Below are 17,010 nucleotides of genomic sequence, written 5' to 3' on the forward strand. Positions count from 1 at the left end.
AGGGCTTTTATGGCAAGATGGCCCATTGCTTTGGATTTACCCAAAAGTTTCTCCGGCAAAATCCATTGAGTATTACCCTGCTGCGGTAGCCAGGCTGGCGTTGTCGGGGGTTCAACAGTGCGTCCAATATTTTGGCAATGCTCCATGCTTCATTATTGTTCCATATACTAATCATCAAGTACAAACATTATGTACTACTGTAGATGACTGGGCAGTCTTACAATGTAGTTTTAAAGGACAGATAGATAACCATTTTCCAAAACATCCCCTGTTAAATTTTCTAAAAGAACATCCCGTAGTTTTTCCTAAAGTTACCTCCTTAAATCCCCTTGCTAGAGCTTGCAATATTTTTACCGATGGCTCTAAAACGGGATGCGGCGTGTACATGGTGGAAGGCCATGACCCAGTCCGCCACCAGTTTCAAGCCGGTGCTCCACAATTAGTGGAACTACAAATTGTTGTAAAAGTGTTTCAAACCTGTCCTTTTCCTTTTAATTTAATTTCAGACTCTGCTTATGTTATAAATGCTTTAAGAGTCTTGGAGGCTGCAGGGCCAATAAAACAAGGCTTCTCCTGTTGGATATTTGTTTTGTCGCTTACAATGATTGCTTTGGCAACGACAATACCCTTTCTATCCCTTACATATTCGCGCCCATACTGGTCTGCCTGGCCCTTTAAGCAAAGGCAATGATATTGTTGATTGCTATACCCGTCAAGATTGGATTTTTTTAGTTCAAATTTGGATAGAGCAAAAACTTTTCATAATAACTTTCATGTTAACTCAAAAGCTTTACAAAAGCAATTTCGACTTTCCCGTGCAGATGCCCGACAAATAGTTTTAGATTGCCCTCATTGTGTAATTTATCACCACTTACCTAGTGTTGGTGTTAATCCTCGAGGCCTTTTGCCTCTTAAAATATGGCAAATGGATGTTACTCATGTACCTGAATTTGGACGCCAGAAATTCGTACATGTTTCTGTAGACACATGCTCTGGCATTATATATGCCTCCCCTATGACTGGAGAAAAGGCACATCAGGTGTGCCTAGAGGCGTGCCTAGAGGCGTGGGCAGCTTGGGGCAAACCAAAACAGCTCAAAACTGATAATGGTCCTCCATATGCAGGAAATCAATTTTTCTCCTTTTGCAAAGCAATGGATGTTCAACTTCTTCATGGGTTGCCCTGTAACCCTCAAGGTCAAGGCATCGTAGAACATGCACATCGCACGCTAAAGGAGACTTTACAAAAACAAAAAGGGGGAATTGGCCATGGCGGTACCCCCTAAGGAAAGACTTTCTCTTGCTTTATTCACTATTAATTTTTTAAATTTGGATGCTCAAGGCCTGTCTGCAGCGGACAGGCATAACAAGTCTCAAGGTCTAACAAAAGGAATGGTAAAATGGAAAGATATTTTGATAGGGCTCTGGCGCGGGCCTGATCCCGTGCTAACATGGGCACGAGGTTCTGTTTGTGTTTTTCCACAGGACCAACAGGATCCGGTTTGGGTACCTGAACGACTCGTTAGGAGGGTCCAAGGAGAAGAAGCACAAGATGCAAGGGGTGGTGATGATTCTTCTGATTGCCCTCACAACGATACAGCCTGTAAGACCAGTGCCGAGATGGGGGATCCTGTCCGTGTTCCCGAGACTGATGCCCTTATCTTTTAGGCAATTGGACTGGAGAGTTTGACAGCTGTGGATCATTTGAAGGAGTGGGCGGGAATGGGCTCCCTTATTGGTATCCTGGCATTGGTGATCTTGCTGTGCCTGTGGTGCATATGCCGGATTAGGAGCTCGCAGCGCACGAGTATGGCTATGGTGGTCCAGGCCTTCACTGCCATTGAGGCCGGACAGTCCCCCTACGCGTGGCTTGCCACGTTAAAGGAATAGCACAGGGTGGGAGGCAAACGCACTGCACTTGGGAATCACTCCCTGGCGTGAGCCCAAGAAGAGCATGTTGGGTTGCAAGTGGGTTGATGCCCAAGATCCCACCTCTGCAAAAAAGGCATTGGACGGGCCTGGTCATCACTGGGGAAGACGCCCCTCAGGCGAACACCAGTGCAAGGTCCTCTCATTAATGTTTTAGACAGAGGCCCAACCTCTACTCTTACCTGTTGCTTAACAAAAAAGGGGGAGCTGTGGAGAGCTGCGGGAGCCGCGACCAAAGACGGCGCGGCCGTAAGGCGCGGCCACAAAAGCAACATTGTAGCTGGCGCAGCTACGACCAAAGATGGCGCTGGCTCCCGCCTTCCGACTTCCCGGTGACGTGTGCTCTCTGTAAAAAACAACTCCTTATATGGCTATGACTTGGCTCCTAGTTTGCTTCCGTGTTTGCAGCCCTATCGGTATATGCCACGTGGCGCTTCGGGATTGGCCATCCAGGAGGCTTATAACCGGAGTGCGGGGGCGGAGGGACAGAGAAGCGGGAAGAAGCGGGCAGAAGAAGCGGGAGAGAAGATGTTGTAAAAGGTCCCAAATAAACCGCCTGAAAGAAGAACCTGTTGTCGCGTCATCCTTGCGGGTTGAGGCGGTCGCGACATTGTACCATAGAGAACTTCTGTCAACTATAAACATATCTCCTTACCTAATGGCTGTGACAGTTATACTTTTACCTGTGAGAGTTATACTTTTAACTATATCCCCTGCCAATCTGTTTTGTAACTCCCGATGCTGCCTAAGCCATCTAGCTATTGTACTACCCCACAAGGAGCTCTTCCAGCTACAGCAGACCAATGAAACAAGAAGTCTAGTGCTGGGTGAGAACTGTATTGATAAATTATACTTACTATCTAAAACAGAACATTGCCCTCACTTTCTCCTTGATGGGAATACCAGGGCTGGTGGTAGGAGCCTATAAGGGTGTCATATGTTTGACATGCATAGTGGCAAAAAGCATTAACTATAGCTCCTCTGCCACTGCATTGTTGAATCAAAAAATAGGAACATAGGCAGGCTATCCTTAACAACTGTGCTGCCATCAGTTACCTAACCTTACTCCAGCATCAAGGGTGCAAGGAGGTTAAAAACACATGCTGTTTTAACTAATAACAGCTATGCCATTAAAGAACAAATAATGCATCTCAAGAACTTGCAAAAAATATCCAACAAAATAAAGGGGATGGGGCCTATTTGGGTGGCTTACTCCCTGGCTCATGCCTATCTTGGGTCCTTTAACTGCAATGTTTTGCCTTATACTGATTGTGCCTTGCCTGCTCAAGTGCATGTGGAACATCTTCATGGGAAAGATCAGACTTTTTACCAAACAGTCTGCCAATCAAATGCTCCTAGGAGTGTGGGGCACATAAGCAGTAAAGATGGTGCTGAGATGAAGTTGAGTGGGCAGAGTCCGAGTTGTTTATGTTAAAATCTGACTGGATGCAATGATCAGGCACAGTGACGTCAGTGCGTGAACAGCTAATGGACAGCAGGGATAGTATAGAGAGCTTAAGCATATGATGGGGTGACCTTTACAGTGATTGGTTGGTTCCTTTTCCTCCCCTTCCATGCCGCGCGGTTTTTGCTTTAAAAGTACTTGCTACGTGGCCCTATAGAGGGACCTGCGAGACCTGGATCCCTATGACTGACCTTCCACAGAGGGGCCTAGGGCCAGGGAAGTAACCTACGTGGAGGCCTACCCTGTAAAGGAAGGGCCACCCGGGAGCCCAGACCCTAGGCCACAGGATCCACTTCCTCAAGTATATCCTGTCAATCTGGCACCAGGAGCTAACAGACCCTTGGAATGGTATCCATGGGAAGCTAAGGATCTTAAAGAGCTCTGCAAGGAGGTGGTACAGGATGGCCCGAACTCTCCTTGGGCCCAAACCCTATTACAGGACATTGCTTATCACCCGTGTGTCCCTAAGGACTGGCTGGATGTGGCCAAAGCCATCCTCACCAGTTCTCAGTTTATTAAATGTTGTGCCTTCTTTAAGGAGGAATGCAGAGTGCAGGCGGAGAATAACCAGCAGGCTCAACCCACAATACCTATTACATACGCCATGTTAACAGGGACAGGGGAAGGGTACTCCACTGGCGTCCAACAGGCTGCAATACCTGGTCTATATCATGATCAGGTAAGCCAGGCAGGACTTGCTGCTTGGTACAACTAGATGAAGGGCCCACTGAGTCCCCCATAACACAGGAGTAAGACAAAAACTGGGTGAGCCTCTACCTGATTTTATAGACCGAGTCCAACAGAGTGTTCATCATAAGCTGCCAGCGGAGGACCTCCGGGATCAATTTGTAAAGCTACTGATTTGGGAAGGGATGTATGTAGACCACTACATGGCCTGTGCAGGATTGAGAGAGAGTTCCCTGAGCAGATGGGTGGTGGCCTCACAGGATGTGGGAACGCAACAGCACCAGTCCCAATCACTAACTTTAGCTTTACAAGCTCAGACATCAATGACTGAGGCTATCACCCAGGCACTGGTAGCCCAGGGCCAAGGGACCCCAAGGCCATCAGGGAGGGAGACTTGTTTTAAATGTGGACAGGAGGGGCACTTTAAGAGGGACTGTTCACAATAATCCCCCCCCCAGCTGGCCCGGGGGGTCCAAACCGCCCCCTATGCCCTGTCCCAGATGCAGGAAGGGGTACCATTGGAAAAAGGATTGTTGATCCAAATTTGATTTGGATGGGAAGCCTTTAAACTAGGGTAGTGGCATTCTCCAGCCCCATTAACTCAAAGAACCACCTCTGCTGTAAGGCCCAGGCAGCCCCATGTCAGGACGACCCAGGCCCATTGGACCATCACCCTGGTGGAAGGACTCTGCACTAAAATGAGTATTTTTATAGGCGCGAAGTGGTTTCAATGCCTAATTGACACAGGGGCAGATCAAACCTTACTCAGAGAGGAGGAAGTGCCCTCGGACTGGAAGCTTGCACCTGGGCCCCCGATATTGGGGGTAGGGGTCAACTCCCAGTACAAAGAGATGGTCTCCCTTATGAAATGGACTAGCCCAGATGGACAGCAGGGAAAGATACGCCCTTTAGTGGCAAAAAAATCTCACCACCAATTTACTAGGGCAAGACATACTAAGACAAATGGATGCCGTGGTCACTACGAACCATCAAGCATTCTATGACAATATTCTGGATGGAGAAGAACCACAAAGGCTTAAATGGGATCTAGAGGGAGTTAAGGAAAAGGATTTTTTTAGCTTTCATAATTACAGAGAGGAACATAAGGGACCAACTCGGGTGCACCCCCAATCCTAAAGGCCACTGCCCCCCCCCCCAGTAACTGGGAAACCCTATTTGGGTGGAGCAGTGGCCATTGACCAAACCTAAACTTGCAGCCCTCCACCTTATGGTGGAGGAACAGATAAATCTTGGGCACATACGCCCCTCTATGAGTCCTATGAGTCTGTATTTGTTATCTAAAAAGCATCCAGGGCCTGGCGTATGCTCCAAGACCTATGTACAGTAAAGGATGGAGCTAGTAGGAAGGCCCCTAAGAGGTATGCCCTGGACTCCGCTATACCTTCAGAATATACCTTGGTTGTGATTGATATTAAAGATTGTTTTTTCTCTATCCCACTGCATCCTGATGACTGCGAGAAGTTCGCCTTTTCCATCCCTTCTCTTAATTTTCCCCAGCCTGATCGGAGGTTCGAATGGATGGTGCTGCCACAGGGAATGGCCAATAGCCTGGTCTTTTGCCAACAATACTTGGCCCCACTTTTAGGGCCTATGCTGGGTCCAGATACCTCCCTTGTCTATGCCTACATGGATGATATAATTCTGGGGCACCAAGACCCGGGCCGCCTGGAGGGCCTTCTGGCCCAGGTTCTTGCCATATTAAAAAAGGGGGATTTTACCAGAGCCCTCAATAAAATTCAAAAGGTACTTCCTTTTAAGGTGCTCGGATCCCACCTTACCTCGACTCAGGCCAGCCCCCTTAAGCCTTTGCTGGATATCCCAGCCTCTCTGACCCTAACCCAATTTCAAACTCTTTTAGGGGAAATCAATTGGCTATTGCTGTGGATTCCCGTCCCTAAAGATAGTCTTGTGCCCTTATTTACCCTACTAAAAGACAGAACGTCCCAAGAAGTTATCACAATTACGGACAGGCATCGGGCAATATTTTCACAGTTCCAAAAAGCCCTGGGTGAAGTTTCCCTGAGGAGGTATTCTATTTTTGAGCTCATATCTCTTTGGTTGTTTGCAGGTGTTACAATGATTTCTGCAGTTTTAACTCAAGAGGGGAAGCCATTAGAATGGATTCACACTCACCTTGGGTGTACTCTCAGGCAGACCAACTTGCCGATGCTATCGTCAAGGGAAGAACCCAAACCCATAGGCATTATGGCCTCAACCCTCACTTCATTGTTTTTCCTTTTCAGATGGCAGACATTCAGTGGCTCATTTGAGCCAATGCTCGTCTTGCTCTCTCCTTGGAGGGGTTTCTAGGCCACGCTGACTGCCATTATGGGCCATCCAAATGGACCGTCATGTTATGGCCACTTCCCCTCAAAATGCCTTGTTTTCTCCTACGCCTATTCCTGGTGGCCTCCCCATTTTTACTGACGGGGGTAAAGTAGGCTCTGCATATGCAGCCTTTGAAGAGCAACAAAAGACCCCGAGCCAATAAAGATTTCAACCCTGACAAGGGTCAGCACAATATAAAGAAATGCTCACCGTAATTATGGCCCTTCAGGACATTAAAAAACCCTTTAATTTGTATTCTGATAGCCTATATATGATTAATTTGCTCCCTTATATTCCCCAAGCACATATCAAGCTGGATGAAAACCCTATTTCCCCCCTTATGGTTACCCTTAATAGCCTATTAGAAGGACGGGGAGCCCCTATTCATATTCAACATTTGAGAGGGCATTCAAAACTTTCTGGGTTTTTATCCATGGGCAATAATTGGGTGGACCAGTTGGCTGTCGGCCCACAAGCATTAACATAACAAAAGGCCACCTATTTACATGGTTTAACCCACATCAACTGGAGAGGTCTTCAACATAAATTCCCTCAGATTCCTGTAAAGGACCTCAAAAGGATAGTACATACCTGCAAAACATGCCAGCCATTTTTTAAAGTACCCCCATTACAACCACCAGGGTAAATCCCAAAGGCCTCAAACCCAATGTCCTCTGCAAACTGATGTTACTCATTTCCCAGCCTTTGGTAAGCTTAAATATATCTTTGTCTCTATAGATACCTACTCAGGAGCATGCTGGGCCACAGCACTTACAGGAAAAAAAAAACTAAGCATTTACAAGCATATTTTCTTCAATGCCCACCTTGGGTCTACCAGCACAAGATAAAACCGATAATGAACCCTGTTTTGTTAGTAAAGCAATGTCAGAGCTTTTTGATAGTTGGCATATTAATCATACTACAGGAATTCCCTATAATCCCCAAGGTCAAGCAATTATAGAAAGAAATCACCAATGTCTTAAGGAGCAATGATTAAAACAAAAAAGAGGAGCTAGCCCCCATATACAGTTACAGATAGTTTTATTTACCATTAACATTTTAAATTTTTCAAAAGGGGCAACTGAATCCAGATTTCAGAAACATTAGGGCCAACTAAACCCTAAGCCCAACAAGGAAAGAAAACAGCTATGGTGGCCGAGGCTTGTGTTTAAAAGAGGGAAAGCTAAAAAGATAACTACTAACCATCCCCAAGGGCAACCATCCCTTGAGAAGCTCTGATGTTGCCTAACAATCGCAGATGGTGATACTCCAGCTGTTGGCTCTCCTGACCCTCCCGGTCCCAGCAATGGCCCTATGGAATCCACATCAACCTCAACAGGTAACCTGGGCAGTGATCAGCGCTGGTAATGAAGAAATCATCAATAGCACCACAAGAGAAGCTGTCCCTTCGATCTGGTGGCCTGACCTTAATTTTGACCTCTGTGACCTGGCTAGAGGATTCTGGGATGTTGGAGATTGACAGCCTGAGTGTGGGGGTCTCATGAGGATGCACTGTGCCTCATGTGTGGGACCCCCAATAGCCAGGCTGCTCCCATGTTTTAAAGAGGGCGACCTTACAAGATACTGACTTTTATATATGCCCGGAAGTAATCGAACTGCTCAGACATTTCTAACTGTGGTGGGGCTGATGTTTATTACTGTGCTAGGTGGGGATGTGAGGTAACTGGGACGGGCTCTTGGATCATGCACAAGGGCCCTATCCTTGTCCCGTGAATCTCGCCCCCAAGACTTGCCTCGAACCCCCTGCATGGCTGATGCTCTTCCTACCAATGCAATCCTGTTAAAATAACCTTTACAGAGGAGGAAAAAGGATAACTAACTGCGAGGTGGGCAGATGTGGGGGTTTCGGTTATATCAAAAAGAATAGAGCTCAAGAGATCCAACTCGTGGCTCTCTACGTCCATTATGATAAGCTCAGTGCCGAAGATTACCCCCTACTTTAGGCGAACCTCAGAAAAAAAGAGGTGTCAGACAGGAGAATCTCATGAGATGTTCCCTGACCCAAACCTCAGCAAAGGGGTTGGTCTGCCACTAAAACAAAAAGGGGGAATCTGTGGGGCACATGGGCAGCAAAGATGGCACTGAGAGGAAATTGAGTGGGCAGAGCCCAAGTTGTTTACATTAACATCTGACTAGATGCACTGATCAGGCAAAGTGATGTCAGCGCATGAACAGCTTGCGGACAGCAAGGATAGTATAGAGAGCTTAAGCGCATGATGGGGTGACCTTTACAGTGATTGGTGGGTTCCTTTTCCTCCCCTTCCATGCCGCGTGATTTTTTTGCTTTAAAAGTGCTTGCTGTGTGGTAATAAACGAGTTTCTGCTTGACTTGACTCCTGCTGCGTCTGACTGTCTCTGAGGCTAAGGCAGGCTGGGGAACGGGTGAATGGTGGACTTACCTTTCCTCGGACCCCGTCTGTCTTCCGTGGGATAGACGAAGACCCAACATAGAAGGGTACCCAGTCAAATGTTCCCCACTGACTACTTCAACCCCCCTTCTCAGCATGAAGCAGCTCCAGAGAAAATGACCTTCAGCCATAATCTTGACCTGGTACCCCCGGTTCAATTATTGAACCAAAGAGTTGGGAATGTTAGCCCCATGAGCTCCCTTACTATAGCTTACTATTCTCCTTTCCTAGGCAACACTACACTCATTTAGTAAAGGCAGTAAATAGTCAGTCTCCAACCTCCCTTTACTTTAAGATGGCACTTTTCTAGGGCAGCTACCACCATATAAGGCAGCAAGATCCCCTTAGAGTGATCTTCAGGTATGGGAAGCTACAGGACCCCTAATCTACTACCTGGACAGTAGCCATAAATCCCAGTCTGCTTGATATTGCCTCTGGTCCTCAAGTCCATACCAGAGTCTCTGTCTCCTAGCCCCCGCTAGTCTCAATTGGTTACATAGGTCATCTCAGATAATAGCTGACACTTCTCTTTTGTGAGAAGGGGTCTTACCAGTTTCTTTGCTGGCAATAAACCTATTCTTTGTTCTTTTTACCTGGATGTCTACATGGTTTTCTGACAAAGTGAGGTATACTCTAACAATCAGTATACAACAATTCTCAAGCCTAAAACCGGTAGGCAAGGTGACAAATGACTGTATTCCCAACATGCAGGGGGCTAAGGCATAACAATTTAATGTTCATGGCCAGCCTGGGCTAACTAGTAAAATTCTGTCTTAGAACAAAACCAACCAAGCAAAACCGGCAAAGACTGTGTCAAGTGATAGCACTATTTAAAGAATAAAATTACAAAAATCAACTCATGGACACCTAACATAGCACCACAGTAATGAGGGGACAAAGGAAATACTGAACCTATAATGAGTTGGTACAGATCCAACAAGCCACATAGAAGAAAATCAAGGAAGAAATGAACCCATGGAGGAGGAATGTAGGGTCATATACTGACAGCTCTCCTGATCAGGAGAGTGACAAGGGGCTGGGGAGGTGGCTCAGTAGTAGAGCGCTTGCCTTGCATGCATGAGGCCCTGGGTTCAATTCCTCAGCACCACATAAGCATAAAGAAAAAAAGCCAGAAGTGGCACTGTGGCTCAAGTGGTAGAGTGCTAGCCTTGAGCTGAAGAGCTGAGGGACAGCGCCCAGGCTGAGTTCAGGCGCCACAACTGGACCCCCCCCCCCACACAAAAAAAGAAGAGAGTGACGAAGAAGTCAGCAAGTAAAATCCGTTTATTCCACCCAGAGATAAACTCAGTGGTGAAAATAATAAACAGCAAAACCTGAAATGAGAGGAAGGAATGGTACAGTGTGTGAGCCAGAACTGAGACTGGGACAGAAACCAAGGAGGCCCTATGTCTATTATGACTTGTCCAGAAATTCTTATTCTATGATTGAAGTCAATCACAGAAGAATCCCTACTTTCAAAGGGAAACTTCACAATCCCTCATCTGTATCTGGCACAGTTCTTTGGTAATCAGTAAAGGACATTACAGGAGGTGGAGATTATCATACTGGCTTTGAGAACATCCACAGTTAAAAAAAAGTTGGCTTTTTTTGTTGTTTTTTTTTTCCTCCTTTTAGCTTTCTTGTCTAACTTTGCCACTTTCTTGCCAATAACAATCCACAGAAAAGTCTTAAATCTGTCTTCATTTTGTTTGAGGATTGTCTTGGTAAAATAATTGTAGAGTTTTGTTTACATGTTTCTGTATTTCATATAGATACAGTCCAGTTTATCTGGAAGTAGTTTTCTACAGTGGTTTCATTTAAAGGGTAAGGAAACAGCACCTAAACTAGGCTTTGCCTTGCCTTTGGTAAATATTTTTTGTATTGATTTAAGGGAAAAGAATGTTTGAATTTAGCTCTCTCTAATTAGGTATTTGTTGCAATATAAAACCTAATTTATACCGCTTAGTTCTTTATAAGCAAACAGGCTGATGTGTGACTACTTTTAATTAAAGGGTTTTTTTTCCTCTTAAACTTTACCTGATGATAAAGACTGATGTGTATCTACTTAAAAAATTGTTGATAGGAATCTGTGATCTCAAAATGTGAAAGCCCACTCTCCCACCATTCTATGTAACAGGCAACAGTTTTCCCAAACAGGCCTAGTGGTTTGCACATGTTCCTGGAACCAGGCCTGCATAAATGACTTCAGGCTGAAACCACAAACTTGCAAAGCATGTCCCCAAACTTTCTGTACCCTCCAGCCACATTCAAACCCAACCTCCACTCAGGAGTCTACTTCAGTCCCTTCACCCCTGCCCCCTGGTATGCCTCATGTCTCCTGACTCTCCTTAGGTCACCCTGGCATCCCTCTTTAACTTCCATTGCTTTTATTAAAGTTGAAGTAGTCTGTTGAGGTTGGTATCTTTGTTTGCTTTCATTCTTCTCACCTTTTGAATCTGTCCTTTTCCCTAAAAATTGTTTCCTTGTAAATTGTAGTTGATGGAAGTTAAAAATACAGGACATGGATTTAGACTCCTAAAAAATTCTTTTGAGGATGTTTTTATTTCAGTTCTCTTCACTATAAAAAACTAAGGCTAATTAACATAAATTTAAGTATGAAGACTTTTTTGTCACCATCAAAGGTATTGTCTCCTATGTCTAAACCGCTTTAATGCCTATTTAAGGAAGGAATCAAGAGAAAAGCTTGGTTCCCTTCAGGAATGAAGTGAGGTAGGATAGATTAGGGAAAATGAGGCATGTTAAATGGTGCCAAAGCCTGGGACAGAGTTCCCTGGAGGACTCTCACCCTTGCAGAGGACTCTGTTCATCCCTCCTGTCTCTCCCCCTCTTTTCCTTCCTCCTCAGCAGCTTCCTGAGAGCCAGTTAGTCTCTCCTGCTTTTGCTATATGGTGGCCAGACATGACCTGGAACCCTTGGCTCTTACTGCCTAACTGCCAGGTAAGGGAGGCTAGGTCTTGACCTAGACCTATATTATCTTGACTGGTAAACTCAGTTGTAAGATCACTGGAATTTCTCTTTCCCCTTCTGACTATACTCTTCTCCAGACCTCCAGATCAGAGGCTATTTGCCATTTAAGTTCATTATTCTACCCTTCTTTTGCTACCTAACTTCTATCATGAACTCTAGGCCAGGGCCATTTGCCATTTTGTCTCCTGCATGTGCCATTGACCATCTCATTCTCAAGAGGTAAGAGTTCCTGGTCCTCCCAGCAGGGGACCCTGGGAAGTAGCCCTCTGCAGTCTCGAGATTGATCTGTAAAGGTTGCCAAAATTGAAAAAGACTTTAAAAATCAGGAATGGGTTCCTAAATATAAAATTGTCCTAAGTGTTTCAAAGTGCAAAAAGAAAAATTAAGACTACTAGAATGATTGTTTAATTGCTATTCCAGTTTGCCTTGTAAATTTTCAGTAACAATTGTAGGAAGGTCCTCAGAGAGGGACAGGATTCTTACAAGTTTGTCAGATAGAACTTTTGGCCCTCAAGTTCCAGGTAAGAACATGCTTAGAAACTATAAGAACCACCTTGTTGCTTTTAAGTGAGTTAAGTGGCCTTTTGTAAGACTCGCTGATCTGAAAACTGCAGTTCAAAGCCAGCCCAGGCACAGAAAGGTTTCTGTGAGACTTGTCATCTCTAATTTGCCAGCAGAGTGCTGAAAAGCTGAGTTGCTTTGGGCTCAAAGTGGCAGAGTGCTAGCCTTGAGCTGGGGAGCTTAGTGCACAGGTAAATTAGGCATTGTCAGGGTCACTAGAGATCAACTTTCCTTAGCCAGCCAGAAAAATGCTTTTGCAAACCAGAGGTGCTAAACAAGCTATACTGCTATAGCCCAAGGAAAGGTCTGTGTAGTTGTTAATGTTATATAAATTTCCAGTTTAAAGTAAACTATTGTTCTTAATGACATCTAATCCTGGCAATCCCTTGGTAAAAGAGGCTAAGGTTATATGTTCCTGATTAGGTAGGACCAACACCCCTGGGTCAGCTTGAAGAAGTTGAAGAAGATGGACCTTCACCCATTAACCTCCCCTTTTTAATACCAATGGGCCAGAGTCATTATTTGGAAAATGAGGCAGAAAAAGACATGGGAAATATGGTAACAAGTGGGCAAGTGTGGACACCACACTTTTCGGAGATGCTTACAAGGCCAAAGTCTTCTATATCTGCCTAGGAAGTCCTAACCTTATTAAGCAGAAATATCTAGTTTAAAAAAAGTGTCACTCTGGTTAACTGTCTTAGGCCACTGCCTAAGCCTATGTAATTTATCCTTAACCAGTCTTGTGTACAAATTTGCAGCCCAGCAGGAGGTGTGCCAATCTAGTAGAGCTGCTGAAAGACCCTGCTGATGCTGCCATTATTGCCCACTTTTGGGTAAAGTTTGAAGGCAGCCTGACTCACATCTGGAGGGAAGTCTACATCATTAGCCTTAGTGAAAGTGGACTCGACTCCTGCCTGACTCCATCACACATGACTGCTTCCCAGTGGAAAGCTGCTTTGGATTTGCTGAAACTAAGATTTTATGGGACATTCTTTCAGTGATATCTAATCACCCTCTCTGTGGATACTGAGGGCAAGGACAACATCAATGGCCTGCCTTAGGTATTTCAAAGCATGGGTAACTGGAGAAATCCACTCTATAGTCATAGCCTTGATTGGCTCTGGTATGATAATTGCCTGTTTCTCCTGGGTATGGATTTAGGAGCAGCAGCCCCAGCAGACTGGCCCCTGTTTCACTGGATGTGGGTAAGCCTAGGATACCATATCCTCTGCATCTCCTTCTATAGAGAAAGACTCAGGAAAGGAATTGAGGAAGCAAAAAAATTGTTTCCTCTGGATAAGAAAGGGTTTGAAAAGTAAGGATTATTTTAAATTACTTATTCTAAAGTAGAAAAAGCGAGGAAGACAAACCCCAGAAAGTTTAAGTATGTAGCAAATGGTATATCTTTAAAAAATGAAGCTTATAAGTAAAGTTGGTATATAATTACGTTGGTTATGATACACATAGAGTCATCATTGGCACACTAATGTGGAACTATGTCTATCTGTTTGGTGGAGAGGAAGGACTGGCCCACATCAACCAGATGCTGATTTAGTTAGAGCCTGGAGAAAGAAAAGGATCAGTAAAGCAGTCCCCATTTTAGTTCCATACTAGTGGGAGTAGGAATTGCAGGATCTGCCCCATGGGAACATCAGCCCTTATAGTTGGAGACAACAATTTTTAGAGAATTAAGTGCTGAGCTAGATATAGACATTAGGCATTTAAAGACCCTATTTCCCAGTTGGAAATCCAGGTAGACTTATTGGAGGAAGTAATTTTCCAAAGTCTTCATGAAGCAATGCAGCCTTTGTACGTCTTTGGGAAATTTGTTGCTTTTCTGCTAATCAATCAGGAGTTATCAGAGAAAGTCTTGCCCTGGAATAATCTAAAAAAGGAGGTAAAGAAGGAGGCACGAGTCTGATTGCTGGTATCAGTACCTGTTCTCTTGGTTACCAACTGCTTACCACACTGATCACTTCCCTGGCAGGCCCAACAGCCTTATGATTCTCACTCTAGCAGTAGGACCCTGCATACTCAATTGCCTTAATCATTACATCAGGGAGTCCAGGCCATGAAACTCATGGTACTACACATACAGGCTTGTTATACACCCCTGGCTAGAAAGGAAGATGTAGGACCCATCTATCAATGATTTGATATCTGTGGAAAGGGGAAGTGGGGAATGTAAAATGTGAAATCAGAGATAGAACAAAATTATTAATTATTGAAAATAAGCAAAGCATGAAAGAGAAATTCAAGAGGTAAAGACCCAAAGTAAAGAATAAAATAATAAACAAGTTAAACATCAGGTTACTGAAATATAGCAGAATTCAGGAAAAGCCTAGAAACCCAGAAGATAGTTTGGTCTTAGACTTGGTAAATAGGAAACTTGGGAAGTGTGAAAGGTGTTAGAGTAAATAGATGTTTTTTGTTTTACTGGAAACTGCTATTTGTCACGTACACCAGCCACCTGCACAGGGCTCTTTCTGTACACTGCTATCTGTGCATGACCTCTTTGCTATATAAGTCACGATGTGAGAAAGCATGATTGCTATGCTTTACTACCTGATGAGTAGGGCATAGTCACCACAGCTAATAAAAACTCCTTGCCGGTAGATATATTTGCAGGAAATATATTTATAGGAGCTGGGATTCTATAGATTTGATAGTGCCCTCTATTCAGAAGTGGTCCAGACCTCAGGCGGTCCCCTTTGGAAATAAACTGCAGATGTCCTTTCACTGACCAAAGGATTTTGGCCTTGACTGAATACTTTGATTGAGTAATACTATAAATAGGGTTGCAGTCTTGGTTCCCAAATTTCAATGCTGGTACTCTTTCCCAATGGCTGTCTCATCAAGAATCTAAAAGCCTTGAAGTTATGTCACCTCCTCTACTTTCATTTGCCTCCAATACCAATTAGATAAACAACTTTTCACAATGAAATGAAACAGCAAGTGGTCAGAAGTTCCCTATGCCCCAACCTTTCCTGACTATTCTTGTTCTGCAGTCCAGTGTGGGAGGCATCAACCCATGTAACCCCATCTGAGCTCCTGTGTGCCATGAGGGTGCATGCAGGCATGCATTCCTCTGGGGCAAGAAGGGACATCCCTTCCTCCATGCAGGAAAAAGGTTCTGCACCCAGTGCCAGACTCAGGTGATGGTTTGTGGGAAGTGCCATTCATGCTTCTCCTAGTTAACCCCGTAGAACAATGCCTCAAGACCCCCTTTGTGTATTCACCCATGCTTTATCTACTTTCACAACCTTGATTACTGGAACTGGTCCACATTTGTTGACAAGGATTAGCTTTGTCCTGCTTACTGACTTAAAATTAAACTCTCATTGTCTGTATTCCCATAAAATGGTTTAAGATTAACCTCTCCTCTGACTGAAGATTTACTTCTCCTGCTTGTGTGCTGTATATAAGCATGTGATGTTTCAATAAACTGTCTATACCGGCATGTCCAGACATCATGTTCCCAGATCCCGCTGTATGAACAGCAACAAGTGGTGCCCAGAACAGGCACTGGAAGTAGAGAAAGTTCTGCTAGAAGGACAGGGTGTCCCATAGAAGGAGGTGAGTGAAATTCATTTCATTATGGGACAATCGGAAAGTCGAGCTCAGCGGTTTGTCAATCTAGTTTACCACTTTCTTAAGAGAAGTAGAGCAAAGTTGTCTAAAGGACAACTTCTAGAATGTCTCAGCATGGTTTGTGAATATAATCCTTGGTTCCTTAATGAAGGAACTTTGGATGAAGAAGTATGGCAGAAAGTGAAGAACAATTTAAAGAGAGCTCACAGGCAGGGAGAGCACATTGACCCTCAGTTTTGGGTGACATGGGCTTTCCTTCATGACATCATGGAGGTGGATAGAAGAGGAGAAAGAAACTATTAGTTTGAAACATTGATTACTTCATCACTTTAAGGAGAAGACATAGCAAAAAAGTTCTTCTGTTCTTGTTATGGTATGCTATGTGTCTCTGTTTGTGTCCTGTCTCCTGTCTGCTGAAGTTTTTGTTGCTGGTAGTTTTGTTTTATAACTGACCACGTGGTTCAATCATAATTAGGCAAAATATCACCGTTAAAATTCAAAAAAATCTTAAATGGCCGGTATTAAAATCTAAGCATGCTCTACAATTTGTGCACAAACATATTTGTCTGTATGCCTGTCTGTTGGGAGCCAAGAAAGTGTATAAGATTCCTCCAGCCCTAAGCAAACAACATTTGGCTAACCATAAATATTCCTCCAGCCCTAAGCAAACAACATTTGACTAACCATAAATATTTCTCTTATCTCCAGCCCTAAGCAAACGGCGCCTGGCTAACCATAAATATTTCTTAGAAAGACTAGCACAATGGCCAAAGGAAAAGCATGACCCATCCCTGACCCCGGGAATTCTCACCCTTGCTTCTGCAAAATTTTTTCATTCTTTCCCTTCCCCTGTCCCTTCGGGTATATAAACCCTACCCCAAGCTCAATAAAGCAGACCTTGATGCGACTCAGACTGACTTTGTCTTTCTTTATGCGCTTGGTCTTGTTTCTCTCTCGCCCCCATTGGTTTATAGGAGGTGCCTCCTCGAGCCTAATGAATAACTGAACCTGC

This window comes from Dipodomys spectabilis, unplaced genomic scaffold (assembly GCF_019054845.1).
Source record: "Dipodomys spectabilis isolate Male_0828 unplaced genomic scaffold, ASM1905484v1 ptg000017l, whole genome shotgun sequence".
NCBI classification, from domain to species: domain Eukaryota; kingdom Metazoa; phylum Chordata; class Mammalia; order Rodentia; family Heteromyidae; genus Dipodomys; species Dipodomys spectabilis.